General features: G+C 38.9%; 1 protein-coding gene across 4 annotated transcripts in view; it reads right to left on the minus strand.

Moving 5' to 3' along the window:
* Positions 1-21,138, minus strand: part of CDK14 (cyclin dependent kinase 14) — a 572,715-nt gene that overhangs the window by 63,066 nt on the left and 488,511 nt on the right. The window contains exon 14 of one of the 4 annotated variants that reach the window (XM_032304317.1): positions 18,662-20,360. The exons of the other annotated variants lie outside the window; for them this stretch is intronic. The gene's annotated coding sequence lies outside the window, so the exon portion shown is untranslated. Of the gene's footprint in view, positions 1-18,661; positions 20,361-21,138 lie in introns of those variants that run through there. 4 annotated transcript variants of the gene reach the window in all.

The following is a 21,138-nucleotide window of genomic DNA, read 5'->3' on the forward strand; positions in this document are numbered from 1 at the left end:
TTTTCATCTGTTTAGTTTAAGCTTGCCATGTTCGTGCAATAATTATCCACTGTCCAAGGAATGCTGGCGTTGTGTTAATGTTGGTAAAGATTTAATTAGCTCAATTATCTGGAGAGTATTGAAGTGAGGCTCAGCACAGTACAAATTTCTTCAGGCTTTATACATACCTCTGATCAAAATACATGAAACTGAAATCTAAGTGAACAAAAGACTCTTACTTCTACAATTCTACTATTGAAACAGTTCCATACTTCATAATTTTATTACTCCAACTGGGGGTGGGGGGGAAGAACCCTCACTGTAAATCTTCAGAAGTAGAATTCGTAAGTGAAGGCTTATCTTGGTGTGTGTGTGAGTGTGTGTACACACGGTGCATGCAGCTAACTTCCTAATCTGTAAATATGTTCTTAGAAAGTTAATTGAATTTGTCTTTCAGATAAATATTAATGCCAAAGTCGAGTCCTTTTAAAAATTTTTATCTTTTTCTTGTAGCCTACATAAAATACGTTTTTCTCGGAAAACGAAGCATTTAAAAGGCGTTGAGAGCACAGTAACACAGACAACTGTTTCAATCTGTCAGACACCAGGGACAGACAGTAGGGCTCATTTCAGAAAACAGATTGGCCCCCAGCGGCCTGACCTTCCTGGTGGGAAAGAGAACACAGCGCCGTGCTTGACAAGTTCAGCAACAAAGAGGTGTTTTCAGGTCCCCCCAACTCAGACACGCTTCTCACAGGGAAAAATGCAAAGCAGGAGAAAGACATGCACCACTTCCAGCAAAGCGGAGTTTACTTAGTTCAGAGACAAGGATCTCAACAATAACAAAAAATAATGTATTTAAGAAAGTAGCAGGCACTTATCTATTCATTTGTAACTTCAGAAAGCTCTCATCTGGCCCCTGCCAATGTCTTAGCTTCCAATCTCACCTGTAATCCAAACTCACTGGTATTACAACATCAGAAGAAACCTGCAAATATGAATATCTTGATAAAAGGTTGCTTAATTACTTTACCAGTGAAGAGGGCATAACTCTCTCTCAGAAGCTGGTTCATGCTAATTTCAAAGTAAGCTTTCTCTCTCTCTCTCTCTCTTTCACATGTTACAGGTTTCACCTTTGTTTTGAAATTCAGAGGAACATTTCTTTGACAGATTTTTTCATTGCTTATTTTTATTTTGAATTTGTATAGGGTCTTCTACGCAGATCTCCAAAGGAGCCAGAAATCCAGCAGAAGTATCAACAACAATAAAAAAATTTGATAAAGTAATTTTTAAAAAGATTTTATTTATTTATTTATTTGACAGAGATCACAAGTAGGCAGAAAGGCAGGCAGATAGAGAGGGAGAAGCAGGCTCCCCACTGAGCAGAGAGCCTGATGCGGGGCTCGATCCCAGAACCCTGGGATCATGACCTGAGCCAGAGGCAGAGGCTTTAACCCACCGAGCCACCCAGGTGCCCAGATAAAGTAATATTTTTAATTAAAAATGTCTCAAGCTAAATTAGCTGCGATAAATAAATATCTACCTTTTTTTCCTAACTTCCAAGGTCAATTTTACTGTGTATCTTGCTTAATTAGCTATAAAGCCACATTTAGTTTGTATGTTTTGAAATATATACAGAATATGTTAATATTCTGTATATATATGAAATATATACAGAATATGTTAATATTCTGTATATATATGAAATATATACAGAATATGTTAATATTCTGTATATATACAAACTATCATATATAATATACACAGATTGAAATTATGATATATAATAAAATAATGTATCAATAAACACACACACACACATAAAACCCACATTTTCTGAAGCATTGAGCTCCACACAGAGGGCAAATTTAAAAGGTACTCACAACTGCCCACACTACCCTTATAGACAAGTACACCATCATTTTTCAAGACTCAGATTCCGAGTTTTAGCACCTACTTTCCTGAACTGTAAGGACTATGGGCACTTAGGCTCACACCAACGAGCGTAGCTGAAACAAGTCCTGGTTTCTGACCCATAAATATCATGCCGATTTATTACATAAGCAGGTACTACAGCTACACGCGCCTCACTATAAATGTGTGGACTATCAGAAAAACTTCCCCTGAAGGACAGACCATCACATACTCCATAGTCCACCACAGTTTATAAAAGGAGGCATACTTTTGACAACCAGACACACATCACAATCATAAGCTCACGTTGCCAGAGAAAAGATAAGGTTGCTCAGGTGGCAAGGAAACTTTCTGCTTAATGGTCCAAGCAATTTGCCTCAACTTGAGATTTAAACACTCCAATCTCAGAAAATTCTGTGAAGAAACAGGACAACAATGATCCATGGCAATCGAAAAATTGTTTTTTTAATCTGCCACATTTTCCTGAGCCATCTTTTTGGGGGAATTATGTTAAGGCCATCTTTGAGCTGGCAAAGAAAGACACAACCATGGGTTGGTTTCACCTTGTTTTCTAGCCTGTGAACACGTTCATGGCGTGACTCACTCAGTGTGGCTCGAAAAGAAATCCTTGGAACTTCAGAGTATTTTGTGCAAGAACAAAGGGTGCTTGGGTTCAGTTTGCAACACGAGTCATTTTTACCACACAAATTCCCTTCTTTTGTGCTGGCAAAGGGGGATACTTTGAGCCCTTTGGGTTTAGAAGATCTTGAAACAGACAATAGTGTGCAAACAACCCTCAAGAACATAACTTGACGAGAACAACCTCAAGGCTGAGACCCAGGCTTTGAGAAAGGCCCCTTCAGATTTCCTTCTGCTCTCCACCCCGAACAAAGCCGCCTGACAATACTGAAATCTCCTCCTTTCTTTGGATTAAACCCCCTTTGCAGGAAAAGTATGCAAATGCCATCCATGGCTCCCTTGTCTGAGGCTACTCTCACCCAGCTATCTTTTCTCTGTCTGGCTTCCCCTGCAGACCATCGCCTGCCTGACACGGAGACCAGCCTTCCAATTCAACATCCTTCAACGCTCTGACAGTCGGCTCCCTGGGCCCACCACTGCCTCTAAAAGGGGCTCATTTAGTCGTAATTAACTATTCCCTGCATATTTCCTAAGGTATGGTAATTGTGCTAAAAGCCAACAAGTGAGGCATTCATTCTAGTTCTCATTTAAATCTTTTTTCCCCCTCAGCAGTCTCCCTCCCTCTGCCTTCTTTCCACCCTACGCAGCCGCCCCCACCACACACATACACTTTTCTTTTTTCCCTCCTCCCAGGGAATATTTCAAGCCAAGAGATGGAATGAAGGTAGAAATGAGAAACTACAGAAAACAGTTCAAAAAGCAAAGCTTACTGAATGGTGAAGTATCACATGGGAAATCACAAAGAAATCGAGAAAGAATTAAAAATGAAACAAATTGTTTCCTTGACACAAATACAAAAACATGTATAAATATAAATGTGTATGTTTGTGTAGACACATGATACAAAAATTCTACAAAGGCATTTTCCTTCACTTACATATTTTTCTTCTCAAAATCTATTTTTACCCTGCATTATAGATAAAAGGTACAAATAAAAGGTAATGATTTTGTCTCACCAGCCTTTCTTTTTTATCCTTAAGCTGAAGACAAGACAGAAGTAAGTTCAAGAATCTTAATTTCTTGATATTTTATATCTTGTTATAAATATCTTGATAATTTCAAATATTTTGGGCGCTGGCAAGTGGTCAGTGGACTACTGAAGACTGTATTATGTTCTTGCAGGCAGACCAACGCTATCATGATCAGGAGAAGTTTTGGGGATGAGGTGAGGTGATACATTATTTACCTCAAAGACTTTCCATCAGCCATGAGCTGTAGTTAAATGGATTTAACTATAAAACTGTCATGGCTTTCTTGCAATGTCTCCATATTCTCAACACACAGAACAATGTTGTGCCATTAGTCTTGGCATAAGGAAGCAGACAATCTTCCATTAAAAAAGACTCAAAACAGCCTTTTGAAAAATTTAATCAGATAAGCAGAAGGTGAAGAATCTGGAATTCCAAATTTTTTATTCTGATGCGATTACTTTAGCTCTTGTATTTGCTTTGGCTAAACTACATTTCCATGCTGTTCCTTAATCATCTGGACACCGCTATTTCTATTGTTAATTTACCAGCACTTCTTAGGAGTAATAGAAAATACTTGAAATTATGAAATGCTCTGCGCTTATAAATGAGTTTATTTGGCTTGGTGTTTGACTCTTCATCATATGCTACTATCTACAAAAGAAAGTCTGGTATTGAGAGACCATCAAAGAGCTGGGACCCATTCAAGATGGCTCTGCAGTTGGACTTACAATGAGAACCTACCATTGCTATAAAATTGTAAGTTAACTAACTTTTCTAGTTATGCAATAAAGTTAGTAAATCCATTTTTCTCTGATAAACCAGGGATATACCAATTTAATTGTACTTCCCTTGCCATTTTTCCTTACACTTAAGTTTTACATACATATAAGCAGAATGTTCTACTTTTTTTACATTATCCCATGTACTTCTGCATGTTCATTACTTTTATGACTATAATTTTTAAGGCTGTCATAATATTCCATTTAGTTTGGTATACTTTACTCAATAATTTCTTATAAAAATACTTAAGTCATCCATTCTAATTTATATTTAATCTGTCTTATGTTAGCTATTTTAACATTTTTTTCTCTGTTACTACGTCGTTATGATAAAAAATGTTATTGTGTTACTAAATATGAGGTGGTTTTAAGTAACTGGTTGAAGTATAGCTGATAAGCAATATTAGATTAGTTTCAGGTGTACAATACAGCAATTCCATATAAATACATATCTTATATAAGTATATGGATATATATACGTATATATGTGTATGTATGTGTCCTGCTCTCTCTCTCTCTCTCTATATATATATGAAATGCTCAGTATAGTTGCCATCTGTCACCATTCAAAATTATTACAATACTATAAAAGAAATGGTCGTAAATTTTTATCCCTGGAAAACTAGTTATCTTATGTCTTAGTTTTATTTCCTCTAAATTTCACATTGAAAATCTACCTATTCATAAAACTTAAATTAAGGGAGTCATTATTCACTTCAAAAAAGATATGTAAGCAGAGAACGCATACCGTTTCAACTAAAATTATTCATGCATAACTTTCTAAGAGATATGTTATGTACATATAGAAAAATGTATACTAAAGGAATCATACCTGTAACAGATTCACAGAATTATAGGGCTGAGGGATGAATAGATTTCAGCCAAAAAGAAGCGTAAATATTGGTAAAATTCTAATACATGTTAGATGTAACCATCAGTGGAATTTAATACATTTTCTTTACTTACTTTCAAGACATGACTTATCATAATAAGAAGTTCAAAGAAAAAAGAAACACTCTATCTTCTTTCAAGTTGTTTTATGATCCCTAAAGGATCTTCCTAGCTTTAAGATGTTTTGATTCTTGGGCACCTGGGTGGCTCAGTTGGTTAAGTGACTGCCTTCAGCTCAGGTCATGATCCTGGAGTCTCAGGATCAAGTCTCACATCAGGATTCCTGTTCAGTAGGGTATCTGCTTCTCCCCCTACCCTCTCTCCTCTCATGCTCTCCCTCTCTCTCATTCTGTCAAATAAATAAATAAAATTTTTACTTAAAAAAAAAAAAAAGATGTTTTGATTCTTCTGTATCTTCCCAGGAAGTTGTATATATTTCCCCATGGGCAATCATATTAAAATCCAAACTCTCTAGCATGTCATTCCAGACCCTTCACAACCCAGCTTCAGATTCTGTTTTCAGTTCCTTCCCTTCTCACTCCTCCCATCCATGCTCTTTGGCTTTACCAGTCCATTCCCTATAATGCTACACTTCGTGACCTGACTTGGCTCTCAGCGTTTCCTCTGTGAGACAACACCCTTTTCCTCCTTCTTGTCCTTGGAAAATAGAATTCCTCTCGTGGCTCAAAATCTCTTGCATTGTGAGACCTTTCCAAGCTCCGCTGACAGAATTAATTTTTACCTCATCTGTCCCCCAACGTATGGCTTCATGCCACCTCCTACCACAGTCTTCATCATCCTGAAATTTAAATGTTCTTTTCTATGTCTCTAAATGGTGAGGGTCTTGAAGCTCGAAACTGTGTTATTCACTCCTTCCTACAACACCACCATGTAATGGCTACTCAAAAAATATTTGCTGAAAGAATAGGAGATTGTGGTATGCTAAGTTAGCTGGATATTCACTCATTTGGTCAACATTTTAAAAATATTTAATGAGCTTAATTTATGTGTCATACTAGGAAATGGAGATAAAATTGTGAAATGGGGATCAAATGTCACCAAACTCCTGTAGGCTGAGATTTACATTCTAGTGGGGAAGACAGACAAATCATAGGAGACTTCAGTACAGAGGAGCTGAAACTTGGTTTTATTCCCAGCATGTACAAAACAGCTAGATATTTATTCATGTTCATGAAATATGTTTCACAGTCAGACATGTTGCTAAATTCTGTAACTGATCATAAGTCAGAAGATAGAACATCTCTGATTTCCTAACTCAGACATTGTCCTCTCTGCCGGTGACTCCTCTCCATTTCTACCCATTTTCAGTTGGAAGGTCTGAGCCTTAAGAGTAATTTCCCCTGCCTCTCCTGATTTGTCCTCAGTTCAGGAACTCATATTGAATTCTTTCCATCTGATTGAGAACCTGTCCCAGATTTCCTGCTTCTCTGATTTTACTTGCTAAATATCACAGTGGCTTTAAAACCTCACCTGTCTTAGCCTAGTGATCAAGGTTAACATGGATGGTGATCAGGCTTATGGACCTCATGTACAAAATTCCTGACATGATGTGAGGGGACGAGCACTTCATGTGGGTGGTACTCTTCCCTGAAATCCATCACCATGAGACAACATCATGAGGGATGTTCTACAAAATACCTGAACAGTATTCTTCGAAAGAATCAAGGCCACGAAAAACAAGAGAATATTGAGAAACTATCATAGTTTCTTTTTTTTTTTTTTTTTTTTTTTTTAAAGATTTTATTTATTTTATTTGACAGACAGAAATCACAAGTAGACAGAGAGGCAGGCAGAGAGAGAGAGAGGGAAGCAGGCTCCCTGCTGAGCAGAGAGCCCGATGCGGGCCTCGATCCCAGGACTCTGAGATCATGACCTGAGCCGAAGGCAGCGGCTTAACCCACTGAGCCACCCAGGCGCCCTTTTTTTTTTTTTTTTTTTTTTTTTTTTTTTTTTTTTAAAGATTTTATTTATACTATCATAGTTTCTTAGAGACCAGATGGGAGTAAGGAGATATGATTAAATGCAATGTGCTACTCTGTATGGGCTCCAGGAACACAAGACAGAAAGTATGAAAACAGGTGTACTACAAATATAGTTGTAGTTTAATTATTAGTATGGTACCCACACTGATGGCTTAAGTTGATAAACATACCATGGTTATAAAAGTTGTTATTATTAGAAATTAGGTGGGCACCTGGGTGGCTCAATGGGTTAAAGTCTCTGCCTTCGGCTCAGGTCATGATCCCAGGGTCCTGGGATCAAGTCCCACATCAGAGAATCTGTTTTCCCCCACCCGCCCCCGGCCTGCCTCTCTGTCTACTTGTGATCTCTGTCTGTCAAATAAATAAAATCTCAAAAAAAAAAAAAAAAAAAGAAATTAGGTGAAGGGTATAGCTTTCTGCACTGGTTTTACAACTCTTGTGTGAATTTAACAGTATTTCAAAATGAAGAGTTAAAAAGACACAACCCTAATCTGATGACTATTCATGCTGAACAGTTACTTTCAATTCTGAACCCCCAAATGCACCCAGATTTCTCCAAGTTATGCCACAGCAGTGAGCGGGGAAAGACCAGAGTTCATTCTCCTGAAAAAAGTTGAATTTACAGGGAGTCTGCCCCGGGTGCTGTCCTGACAGTCCTCTTGAGTCCTAGGCACAAGCTATGTGAGCTGGCCTGATGCTTTACAGTCTTCTAATCAGAGCCTCTCCCTGAGAGGTCAAAACTAATGTGTATGGAAAAGGGAAAGCTACAGTCCAAAAAACTAATATATAGAAAGATTCTTCTAAAAACTGGCCTACTAGGGGGGCCTGGGTGGCTCAGCAGTATGTTAAGCAGCTGCCTTTGGCTCAGGTGGTGATTCTGGGGTTCTGGTATTGAGCTCCGCATCAGGGCCCCGCTCAGCAGGAGTCTACTTCTTCCTCTCCCTCTGCCCCACCACCCCCCCGCTTGTGCACATGCTTTCTCGCTCTCGCAAAATAAATAATTATAATCTTAAAAAAGAAAAAAAAAAGGAATTGGCCTACTAATCTTCAGGGTCATAGTTAAGTGGTACTCTACTATAATTTTCAGATGGCATCTGTGTGAACACAAGAATAAGGATTTATACCCATCAAAAATTGAAAAACAGATATTCAATTAGATGGTTAGAACTGGTATAACTTTGTAAAGAAAACAGATTGATGGGCGCCTGGGTGGCTCAGTGGGTTAAGCCGCTGCCTTCGGCTCAGGTCATGATCTCAGGGTCCTGGGATCGAGTCCCGCATCGGGCTCTCTGCTCAGCAGGGAGCCTGCTTCCTTCTCTCTCTCTGCCTGCCTCTCAGTGTACTTGTAATTTCTCTCTGTCAAATAAATAAATAAAATCTTTAAAAAAAAAAAAAAGAAAACAGATTGCACTGAACTGGGATAACATTATAAAGAAAAAAGATTGCACTGAATAGCAATTTATTCAAAGGGGAAAAATATTACCCATATAATTATCATGTTAGAGTTAATGAATGGCACTGCTGATATAGAGTAGTGGCTCTCACATTTTTTGGCTGTTAAGGACACTTTATACTATTAAAAATTACAGAAGATCCCCAGGGGCACCTGGGTGGCTCAGTAGATTAAACATCTGACTCTTGATTTAGGCTCAGATCAGGATCTCAGGATACCCTTTGGGCTCCACATTCAGCAAGGAGTCTGCTTCTCTTGTTCTCCATCTGTCCCTCCCCACACTTATGTATATGCACACCCTCTCTCTCTAAAATAGATAAATAAGTCTTCAAAAAAATTATAGAGGATCCTTAAAGATCTTTTGTATATATGGATTATAGTTATTGATATTTACCATATTTGAAAATAAAATTGATAATTTAAAATATTAATTTATTATTTCATTAAAAACCCACTGTGCTGACATTAGATATTATTTTAATAAAAAATAACTATATTTCCAAGCAGAATTAGCGAGGTGGTGGCACTGCTTTACAGTTATGCAAATCTTTTTAAAAATGTCTAGCTGATACAAAACAGCTGGATTCTCGTTATCTGCTTCTGTATTTAATCTGTCCTATGTTATACTGCATTGGTTAAAGCAACTGAAGAAAACGTGGCCTCTCACAGATACATAGTTGGAAAAGAAAAAAGTATTTTAATAGCCCTTTCAGATAATCATGGATATATATTCTTTTATATTACAACAAAACTCAACATGTAGTAATTTCTCTCTCTTTTTTTTTTTAAGATTTTATTTATTTGAGAGAGAGTGTGAGCGAGTGAGAGCACAAGTGGGAGGAAGGGACAGAGGGAGAAGCAGACTCTCCTCTGAGCGGGGAGCCCGATGTGGAACTCGATACCAGGCCCCCAAGATATGACCTGGACCGAAAACAGGTGCTTAACTGACTGAGCCACCCAGGTGCCCCAACAAGTGATAATTTCTAAAGGGTCAGTGGTACTAGGAAATCTGAAATGGTATCAATGAATTCTTCATATTCCTTATTTTAAATCTATTGGTTTATTTCATATTTCCAGTGACTATTTTATCCATGTACTGATTTTCTAAAATCATGCATAGATCATTTGGAAAATATGGATTCAATGTTTTTAGAGATTTTCAAACGTTGATATATTTCACTATATAATATAAAAAAATCATATGTGCTTATACCACCATCCACTTTACCTGAGAAGTGTGTTTTGGGAACTATCAAGCTCACAGGGACAGATAAGGTTTACAAGTTTCCCCAAGTTCTAATTTTCTACTGAAAGCTTTAATTTTATCATTGACAGCAAAAGTGGTCAATTGTCTTCCTTGGGTGACAGACTCACTTTTTGTTCATGTTTGAGAAAATCATGTCTGATAAAACGTCAGGAAGAAAAACAGCTAGTAAACCCTGCAACTCAAACACCTGCACCAGAGCTTCTCCTTGAGACAACCACAGTAATTTGGAACATGGACGTGGCTTATGCCCACTTCCGGGTTAGTCCCACAGAATATTAAGACATTTACTCAAAGTGAGAGGTTTAAGAAAATGAATAATTTTTAGTTCTTCATGGAAGACATTACTAAGTGAAACTGCCTTTGGAAAACACTTACCACTGTGGAGTGGTAAAGCAAAACACCAATCTCCCCCCACCAAAAAAACCCCAAAAAACTATAAAACACACACACACACAAACCCAAAACAAACCATAGAAAAACCCAACCCCCAAAACACACACACGCAAAATCCAAAAAAACCACACACCAAAAACTAGTGCCTACAAATTTAGTTTGGTGCCCCTGCCTTAATTCATGCTGGCCCATTGCTTTTGCACCACTACTGGAAATGTCCTCAGTGCAAAAGGCCAAGGATATCTTAGTTTTATTATGCAAACAATCTTGACCCCATGGAACCTCTGGGGACCCCTAGGGTTTAGAGACCACACTGTGAGAACTGCTGATACAGAGGACAGTTATAAAGATGCCTTATCTGCGGAGACCTTATCTGAGGGGAACCTATAGATCTGAAGGTGAAACTTAACAACAAGGTCACTCAATCTATAGAGCAGTGAACATATTCAGCAAAGGGAATTACAAATACAGGAACACCAATGTGAAATAAATACTATTTAGTTAATAGAAAGAAGATTAATTGAGAAGAATACAAAAGAGTAGAGATTCTATGAAGTCTGTGATTGCAGAGCTGAATGTGGAAGGCCAACTTGAAGGCAGGGAACAGAAAGAAGGATGGTGGATGAGACCAGATATGGACACAAGCACTACCTTCACCACCCGTCTGCATGGCCAGACACCTCCGTCTTGCCCATCTCAAGAGGTAGAAGGGCATCTTAGCTAAAAAGCCAGTCTGAACAATGGGAAACCGACTTAGGGATGACCAGACTCAATTCTCTTTTTTTTCTTAAAAAAATTTTTTTTGACAATCCTTCCTCTCAAAATAATTGATTTATTCATTTTATTGACTACATCTGTCAATTATTAACAAACTGACTGGCAGAATTAAAAAAAACCCCACCTGTCAGTTATTAACAAACTGAGTGACTGCAGCAGAATAAAAAAAAAAAAACAAAAACAAAACTTAACCTTAGATGAACCATTTCAAATAGTATTTCCTAGATTGTTTTCAAAGGCCACCTTCTGGACCACACAATAAAACTCCCAAATGAGGGGATGAGTGGATTCACGCTGATGTTTAAAGTTTTAGATTTAAGAAAACTAATGCAGCATATCTTGACAGCTATATTCAGTAGCTTAATGCTAAGCTTTTTATGCTGAATACAGAACAGAATGAATTTTCCACCAGTGTTTTGACTAGGAGGTTTTAAGATTCCTAGTCACTTAAGACAGCAGTCTGAGACTGCTTGATAAAACAAGCATTGGCTATTTCATAACTACCCATAAAAGCGTTCAATATTTAAGAGAAAAGAGAAACTCAAGGCAAAACATTTTGAAAATATATGCTTGAACCAAAATCTGGACTCTGAGTAAACATCCTTCAGTAAACATCCAGAAAGACTTGCAGCTGTGGCATCTGCGACTTAAAATAACAAGATGAAGATCTCCAAGTAAAAGATAAATGATATCGTAAAAGTTTCTTATCAAAAGAAAATACATTTTCTGATGGGATTTATGTAGGGAAAGGCTTTATGCCAAAGCTTATTTCATACACTGTAGAAATACTGCAACCTTTCAATTTGGAGTTCAGTCTGAATATATGTGAGGCAATATTCTTTTCTGTTTTGCCATTACATTCTCTTTTTACAAACTGCAGATTAATTTTTCCTGTAAGGACACCTTTTTGGTTTAGTTTTGTCTGTAACTATGGCTACTGTAAGTTGTTGACTTTATGGCAAAATATCAAATTCTAGATGAACTGACAACCAGGCAGTAATGAGATTGGAGAGCTTCCCCTTTAAAAAAAAAAATTAAAAATTTAACACTATACCAAAATACGATACAGACATATTCTAAAATACATACACATATTTTCACATGGATTAGAACTACATCTCCCAAAGGGCAAATGCTCTCTTGTATAAATTAGATTGCAGGAGAATCGAGAACCCTGGTTTGATTTACGCAGCCTAGCTAACCGCTGACGATAAACACAAGCTCTGTTATAATTCAGTATGCAACTAAGCTAGTCTTCCATGCCAGCAGAGGGGGAAAAAAAATAAATAAATCATTCTTCTTTTCTGAAGTTGCCCATCTCTATCCATTTCTGTTGAATTGCCACAATTGCCCAGATAAAACATTTGAGAGTATGTCAGCTTTAATTAATGTAACATGACCTGATCATTTCCACAGTTAAGAATAAAGAAGTTTGCATACTTCAAATCCGAAGCTCAACCTGGAGATTATGCTAAGTTGCTTCATTCATAGTCCATACTCCTCTGCTCATGTCAGAAGGACAGCATTTGTCCCCTCTAGTGATAAACAAATTATACATGAAATCAATTCCACTTCACAATCATTTTCCCTATTGGGTATTATCTTTCCTTCTCTGCTCCCTCCAGTTAAGCCCACATCCTGTAACTTGCTAATGAGCTGGGGGCTTTCTGTTCCAGGTGGCACCCCCTGCCTCGAAGTCATGACATTTCCCATTTCGAATGCTGCTGGCATTTTTCGACAGCTCCTGCTAACTAGCCTTTTTGACCTGCACTAAGAGGAACTCATCTGATCGAATCCTCTAACCTGCCAATCATTCCAGCAAATGATCTTCACAGTCACTCCCAAGGCAGGAATGGAGGGGGGGAAAAAAAAAAAAAAAGGAAATGCGAAGGAGAGAATGAGGGAGTAGGCAAGCGGCTGCCTCTGCAGCTACCTAATGAGAATACTTTAAGTCTCTGAGGCAGCTGAAACACTAAAAAACTGGTGGGAAAATTAGGACACAACTGAATGCCTGGCTCTGTAATTACTGATTTCTTTCCATCCTGAGATCATTTTGAGAGCAACACCTCTGAGATGTGCCAGTTTCTAGAGAACACAAGAACACCCTACCTTTCGCAGAGAAAATAGATTTATTTCTCCTGCCACTATCAATATGCAATTCTCATAATCCCACTCTGCCAAACAGCATCCTTTGCAGAATTCATTATGTGCTATAAGCTTGTTAGGTGTGCATTTATTTGTAAACTAAGGATGAATATCATGTTTGCCACAATGAAGAAAGGACCTCCACTCCCCCCCCCCCATATTTTAAACACTGCCATTTAGGGGTGTTGATTTTTACCCATTTACATAAAAACAAACAGGTATGGTGGAGGCTGGCTTTGTGCTCTGGAGGATTTAACACTGACAACAGAGGATAATCTGGGCATTCCTAATTAATGGAGATAAAATAATTTTTTCCTTCCAGATTTTTTTCTTGCTGTGAACAGTTCACTTAGTGGGTTCCCAGCCCACAGAATAACCCAATTACTTTAGAAAGAGAGATCCAGTACACGGATCACCACTCTAGGTATCTCAGTATGAATGGGATTTGTTGACCAAGGAATGATACAATATAATTATGCGTTATCATTACACCACTGTATGTAATAACGTAAAATAAATACTGTACATGACTTAATTGCACATGATAATCACACATCTTTCCCCATTTATAGTAATTAGGCCAATAGCCCCATTTACAGTAATTATTATATGTAATTGAGGGCATTTTACTAATTGCATTGAAAATGATAATCTGGAGCAATTAAAAATCCAAGGGCACTATATATAACGCAAACTACATTAAGAGAATAGGGATAGTTTAAAGGAAAAAAAAAATTCACCCGATATGGAAGTTAACGGTGCAGTACTTGATTCCATGGTTGGCATACGTGGTGAAATCTATTCTGAGATAAATTTCCATCAATTTCTGCAGCTTTGGTATTATTTTTGTCTTAGACTTTGTACATTGTTTCCTTGGGTGGAAAAATAATCCTTTGACTAATCTGTGATGTTATCCTAACAACTCTAGGACTGTTGAAAAATTATTCTACTTGGCTGTGAGTGTATAGTGTGTGTGTGTACATGTGTGCACGCGCACGCATTGGTAAAGGAAACAGCTACCCTAAATTCCAAAAGAGACTTAGTAAATTATTCATTTGCACAAGCAATTTGATGTTCTTAAAAGCTTTATTCATAGAAGCATCTCAGAGTATTGCAAACATTTTGTTAAATATACTTGTAATAATTTAGCTAAAATGTTTTAACTCTGTTAGACTTGAAATACATTCGGGTTGCAGTTTTCAACACATTTGCTATCTCTGGAATTTTAATGTGCCTCAGGACCTGAATCCCTGGCTTTTGTCCCAGGGTCCCAGGGTCTATCCCTCCCTGATCCCACTCCCTGTTTCTGCCCAGACAAAGCTTCCATGTGAGGAATATCTCAGGAGGAGTGATGAGCATCTGTGGGACAATGGGAACAGTTTCAAGCTTCTTTTCGCCTTCCCTTCTCGACACTGTCATTTAGACATTGTCCTCCATGCATTCAAATGTCATCCCAGGCCATCAGCCCACTTCAACTCAAACAGCCTCCTTTTATGCTCAGACACTTCTTAGAGCATCCGCAGACCACAAAGACTGTCTAGTGGGACTCAGCTGCTATCCTGGTATTAATAATACAATACAGTGCACTTAGGGCATAGACGATTCCCTCTGTATCCCAAATTCATAAGAATCAACATTAAATGAAAGGGAAAAATAGAGCACCTGAACTGATTATAACTACTTGTTATATGTGACTGCTAACTTCATAATAGTTTGGCCAAGCATTCTAATAGATATCTTGCTTACTAGCCATATCACATCTTGTGCCCATCACTTATAAGAAAGCTTCATTCATATTATGCTGCTGGCTAAATAGTCCCTAAGAAATTAATTTGGGTTTGAAAAAGACAGAAGATGCCAGTTGCAGTGCCTTCCCCCCACCCTCACTCCACAATTTGAAAGCTCATCTGACCTGGAAAATCGAATCACAAAGATACAGCTAATTTTTGAGCATCCATGGACTGATGAACCAATTTGTGGAGCATCACACCAGTTTCTTCCCTTTTAGCCATTTTGCTTTTAAAAACCCTCAGAGAAAGTAAAACGAAAAGCAAGGGCAAAAAGCAAATTTTTTTTTTTTAATTTAAAAATATCACTCTGAATTCTGGTTTTAAGAAAAGCACACTGAAATACTTAAAGGTAATGGGGCATCATGTAAGTAAAAATAATGGTTTAGAAAAACAACGTGTATATACATGTGTGTGTGTGTGTGTGTGTGTGTGTGTGTGTATGAGAGATAGCAGGAGAGGGAAGGACGGAGAGACAATGAATATGATAAAGCAAATGTAGTAGAATGCAAACACTGGAAAGTAGGTGAAGGGTAACAGGACTTCTCTGTACTCTTCTTGCAACTATTCTACAAGTCTGAAATTATGTCAATCCAAAAAAAATACTTAAAAATATGTACCTGGGAAGCATGATATATTTAACTTTATTTTCATTCTACTTTGTGACAGTCCCAGGACATAATTAAGCAGATTGAGACAGTAATGGCCTTCAAGTCCTTTGCTAATCCATTTATAGGGTTGGTGGTGGTGATGTAGGGGACAGATCAGAGGGGATACAAGGAGAGGCAAGGGTGGAGGGACAAGATGGGAGGGAGAGAAGAGAAGGGACAAGCACCCTTAGCCTACTATTTTACATCCGAGTTTAGAGGAGATAATAGACTCTCCAGAGTGTAGGGAAGCTAAGGAAAGGGGGGGTGTAGATGGGGTGGGGAAAGCAAACGGCCAACATTCCAGCCTCTTCTCAATCTGGTGTTCATAACATGCATTATGCATTTGTGGTTCACAGCACCCTCAATTTCCCCAAATGAGATGTATTTTTTTCGTCTGCAGCAATGTAGGAGTAATGACAAAAACCAGGGATTCTTCCAGTTAAAACCTGTGGGGAACACTAAGGTTTGTTTCCTCCTCTGCCTGTTTCTTCCACAACTATTGTCAACTGCATGAGACAACAGAGATAATAAAACTGTAGTCATTTGACAGGGAAAATAATCCGTAGGATCACGCAGAAAATAAGTTATTGCAGGAAAAAAACCAGAAAACTTCCTGATGCTAAAGGGAAGCTACAACTAATACCTGAATTTCTTACACTGTGTTAAGTGTTAATAAGTATTATCGCCTTTTGTGTCTGTAGTTGAGAAAATGCAACATGGCTTAAAAAGACCTTTTGTCAAAAATATCACACAACGAGAATGCTGCTATGCCATTAAAATTGGAATTTCCCTCTGTACTTGTTTGATTTTTTTCCTTGGTAATGTACAGGCCAGGCAAGGTGCCTTCTGGCTATACTCCTTGCTTTGTAGAAGCGTCAGAGACTGCTAAACCCAGAGCTCTCTCCTGAGGGGTTCCTTGAGAAAAGACTGGCCCTATTCACAGCTCAGCAGAAGGGATCAGGGCTCTGTGCTGGGCCCAGGGCAATCTAGTCAGTCAGCAGCTTATGGAGTGATTGGATTGACACAACAACCTAGCTCAAAGCTTTGTTTTCTGCTTCATGAGGAAGCCTACACCAATCAGAGCTGCTCCTGAGGAGGGCTGGAATCTGAGGAAAAGAGCTCACTGACAGACTATCCTGGAAACAGAGGGATGAAGGGAAATGACAATAAGCAGGATTCATGAATAAGCAGAAACGGGCCGGCGGAAGCCATGAGATGAAGAAAAGAGGAAAATGTTAGCCAAGGCACAGCTGGAAAAAGCAAGCTGCCATAACGTCACAGCACAGAGGACAGCAAGGGCTGGTGGCTACCACAGGAGCAGTTACCAGAGCTCAGATGTTGGTTCAGGAGGTAGACAAAGTAAGGCTCCCGTTGGATTCTGATGGACGCCCAGTCTTTGTGAGGCCTGTCTGTGCAGCTGCGTAGGCTGTCAGCCTTGTTCTGCCTAATTTCCCAAAGCAACCTCAACAAAGACCACTGTTAACTGAAGAAACCTGACCGTGTCTCCTTCCTCTGTAAGATCCCAACACCCACTCCCTCGTGGTCTCTCCTGTTCCTGCAGCACAGCCCTTCCTGTCATTCCCAATGCTGTCTCTGCCCCTCTCACTCTGCCACCTGTCTTCTCACTTGAAGGCGCCCCTTCCCTACACATTTCAAGCTTCTCTTAGACGGCTATCGTCTAGAACCGAAACATAGTTTTACTGGTTCAATGCCGTTTAATTTTCCCGATTCCTTTGTTACAAGGCAGGCAGGGTAAATGGGCTTCATCAGTGCTGTCCAGAAGAGTGTTCTGTGACACTGGAGAGGTTCTGTGTCTGCCCGGTCCCCAGTAAGTGGCCACGAGTCATGTGGAGCTAATGAGCACTTGAGATGGGGTTCTGCTACTGAGCAAACAAAACTCTGATTTAATTTTAATTGTTAAAAATTAAATGGAAAGAGCACACGTGGCTAGGGGGTTACCATGTTGGATAGTGTAACCACGGTATTCTTCCTTAAAAGAATAAGGAAAGGAAGGAAAGGGATGGATTTTCCTATTCTGTCTTTAGTTGATTATTTTATTTCATAATAAATAAATGAAATAAGTTCATTGTTTAGTTCTCAAATATTTACTGAAGATTTCATAATATGTGGTTCAAGGGCTACCTGCATTAACATCTTCTGGGGTCCTCTTCAAAGTGGATTCATGGACGCCAGGAACTTGCGATTTTAAAAACTCCCCAGGGCGTTAGAACACCTGAACTAATGTTCAGATAATAATGCCAGAGGGTCTTTCTTACCCCTGTATTCAGCAAGAGGAGTAGACAGAGTGACCAGGCAGTTCCTATCTCAATTTAGAATGACTGGAAAATTAAGCTTAGCACAGGTGCGTGTTTGGGATTCCTGGATGCAAATGTGAGTGATACAAATGGATGTGGTATTTAATGGCTCTGGTCTTTTCTTTGGGAAAAATTTCAATGCACATTTTAAGGCTCTCTCAGACTTTAGGATGGTCTTAGCCTAAAAAGAGTGGGGACAATCTCTGAAAGCATTAGTCTACTAACATCTTTAGAGGATAACAAACAAAGGAAGCACAGTATATTGACCATCTAATGGCACCTAACCCATTACAAAAATTTTTTTTAAAAGATCTTATTTATTGGGGCGCCGGGGTGGCTCAGTGGGTTAAGCCGCTGCCTTCGGCTCAGGTCATGATCTCAGGGTCCTGGAATCGAGTCCCGCATCAGGCTCTCTGCTCAGTGGGAAGCCTGCTTCCTCCTCTCTCTGTCTGCTTCTCTGCCTACTTGTGATCTCTCTCTGTCAAATAAATAAATAAAATCTTAAAAAAAAAAAAAGAGATCTTATTTATTTGACAGAGATGACAAAGGCGGGGGGGGGGGTAGCAGGCTCCCTACTGAGCGGAGAGCCCGATGTGGGGCTCGATCCCAGGACTCTGGGATCATGACTTAAGCCGAAGGCAGAGGCTTTAACCCACTGAGCCACCCAGGCACCCCACCTACCCCATTTTTAACTTAGGTGCAGGGAGTTTTCTTTTCTTTTAATTTGGTTATAAGATTCTGAAACCAAAGTTGCTTTCTGCTGCAAAGAAAAATGCTTCTCATTAGCTTTTTTCCACTAAGGCCACTTTATGCAAATCCAGTATTATTAACTAAATAATTGAAGTGACCTTAGTATGCAAGTTTAGAAACAATTTGGCACTGAGGTATAGGTGGAAAGTCAGGACTTAGAACCGTTCTCCATCATCTCAAAAAGAGAAGTGAAGCAATGTACTTTTCACCCTGACTTGCGAGATTCCCCAAAGACATGTGGCTGAAATGCTAGATTACAGTTTTAGCTTCGTTGGGCCCTGAACCTCTTTCCCACCCCTCTTCTTTCCCAATCCCTTTGGGCTTTACAGAGAGCCCAGAATTGGTACATTTGAGAAAAACTAAACATGCCACAGCCTGCTCGAAACAGTTAATTAATTCATCAATGACAAAACCAAAATCTAGGGAATTATATGTTTTTCTGTACAAATGCTCTTATTTATGCAGACTTTTTGCTCTGTCATATCTACAATACAGACATTAATATTCCGCTATTGGTCAGAGTAAGTTCCACACCCAGATGTAGCAGGTCCACATACAGGTTATATTATTTGATCTCTAAGATGGCCTCATTTGAGTAAAATTAAAAACTCGCAAGGTGAGAAATTAAAAGGGTTTCTTTTTCTGCTGGCTGTCAGAAAACTCTTAGAATCCAGCTGTTACCTCAATATAATGTTGACTCGAGCTGAGGTATTTGGATTTGGAAGAAAGCAACATAAACAATAACATTAGAGCCTCAAAAGTTGATGTAAAAAGGAGAAAATGCAAAGAGAACATATATGTATTATTATCAAATAATTCTAGAGGAATTAGCCTGCATAACCTTAAATCTAGCTCAAAAAATATACTGCAAAGAAAATACATTTTCCTAAAAGCCTTCAAAACCAGGATGACTGCTCTCTACAAACCTCTTTTTGATTAGCAATTCCTGAGACCTTACGGGCAGTGTTTCTGTCCAGTCAGCTTGACTTGATTTTGCAAGGAGAAGCTGACATGAAGCACCTATGAGCAGCTTTGACTGGCTAGGTAGGCTCAGGCAACACAAATGAAATCCACCTTTGGTTTTGTTTTACTAAATTGGCTGTGGGATTTCTAAAGCCAGGCGCCCTCATTATGGTAACGCAGCCTAAATACTTTTAAAAACCATATGCTACAAACCTCATGAATTAAAACTATTCTCAGACCCAGGAGGTAACTCAGCCCACTCTTTGTGTGACCAACTGAAATTCAGAATGGGAATACAAACAGTATGGAGGGAATGAACTTGTGCTATGTAACATTTGTATTCAATGGGGAGAAATAACCTGAAGAAGGCAGACTTTTAAGCATGGAGCAGCAAGTCTATCAGTAACATTTTCTGACTGGCATTTATACATCACATTTTACCTGGGGATCTTTCATTTCCATCATTCAAAAGTCACCACCATATTCCCAAGAGGCACACTGATGTAGGCAACAGCGAAGTCCCCCATACAGCTCAAGGTTGTGGCACATCACCCCCAATTCAAGGGGGACAGTTTCATTTGTTCTTTTTGCCATGCTGGCAATTCAGCCCTATTCACATATTTTCTATTAAGAAGAAGGAAGAGGGGCTTTTGCAATGCTGTGTATATCCTTCGATTGACTGGAACATTTAATTACTGAATATCCACACGAGCAAGGCATATTTGGACTAGCAAATAAAAAGCCTTCCCCACAAAAAAAAGTGTGTTCTCTATTTGCTTCAGAGTTATGTTACATTAAACAGAAAGGTACATATAGGCATAAAATTCCCAAAAAACACCAAAAAAAAAAAAAAAAGAAAAGAAAAAAAAAAGAAAAGAAAATCCAGACATTTCCATCTGGCAATAAAGACATAGCCCTTTCAGAAGTGGCTGTCTTCTGCTTGTTTCTGCGAAGCATGTGTGACTAGAACAGGCTAGAGATGGCCTTGTTTAGAGGATGCTTCCTACCTGCAAAAGAGCAGGGGTCAAGGAATCGAACAGGGAAAAAAAGAAAAACTTCATCATCATGATAAGGTCTGTACTAAGAGCCAGGGAGGAATCAGAAGTGAGCTAAGTAGCCCACACGGCAGCAGAGCTAAACGAGGGAGCTGTGTTCTTTCCAAGGGAAGCAGCCACAATTCAGTTATACACACAAAATTCTGGCAGGACTGTGAGCCCAGTAGTGCCAGAGTTGCTGATTTAAAAAAAAAAAAAAAAAAGGCCAAGAATCCAGACTTTGTGTAAAATCTCTCCATTTAAAAATGAGAGCCACAAATCTGGAAAATTGTGTGGACCCAATAAAGCAGATCTGTGACTTAGATACAGCCCAAGGCTCAACCTTTTTCTAACCTCAACGAAGAATG

This window comes from Mustela erminea, chromosome 11 (genome assembly GCF_009829155.1).
Source record: "Mustela erminea isolate mMusErm1 chromosome 11, mMusErm1.Pri, whole genome shotgun sequence".
In the NCBI taxonomy this organism is placed as follows: domain Eukaryota; kingdom Metazoa; phylum Chordata; class Mammalia; order Carnivora; family Mustelidae; genus Mustela; species Mustela erminea.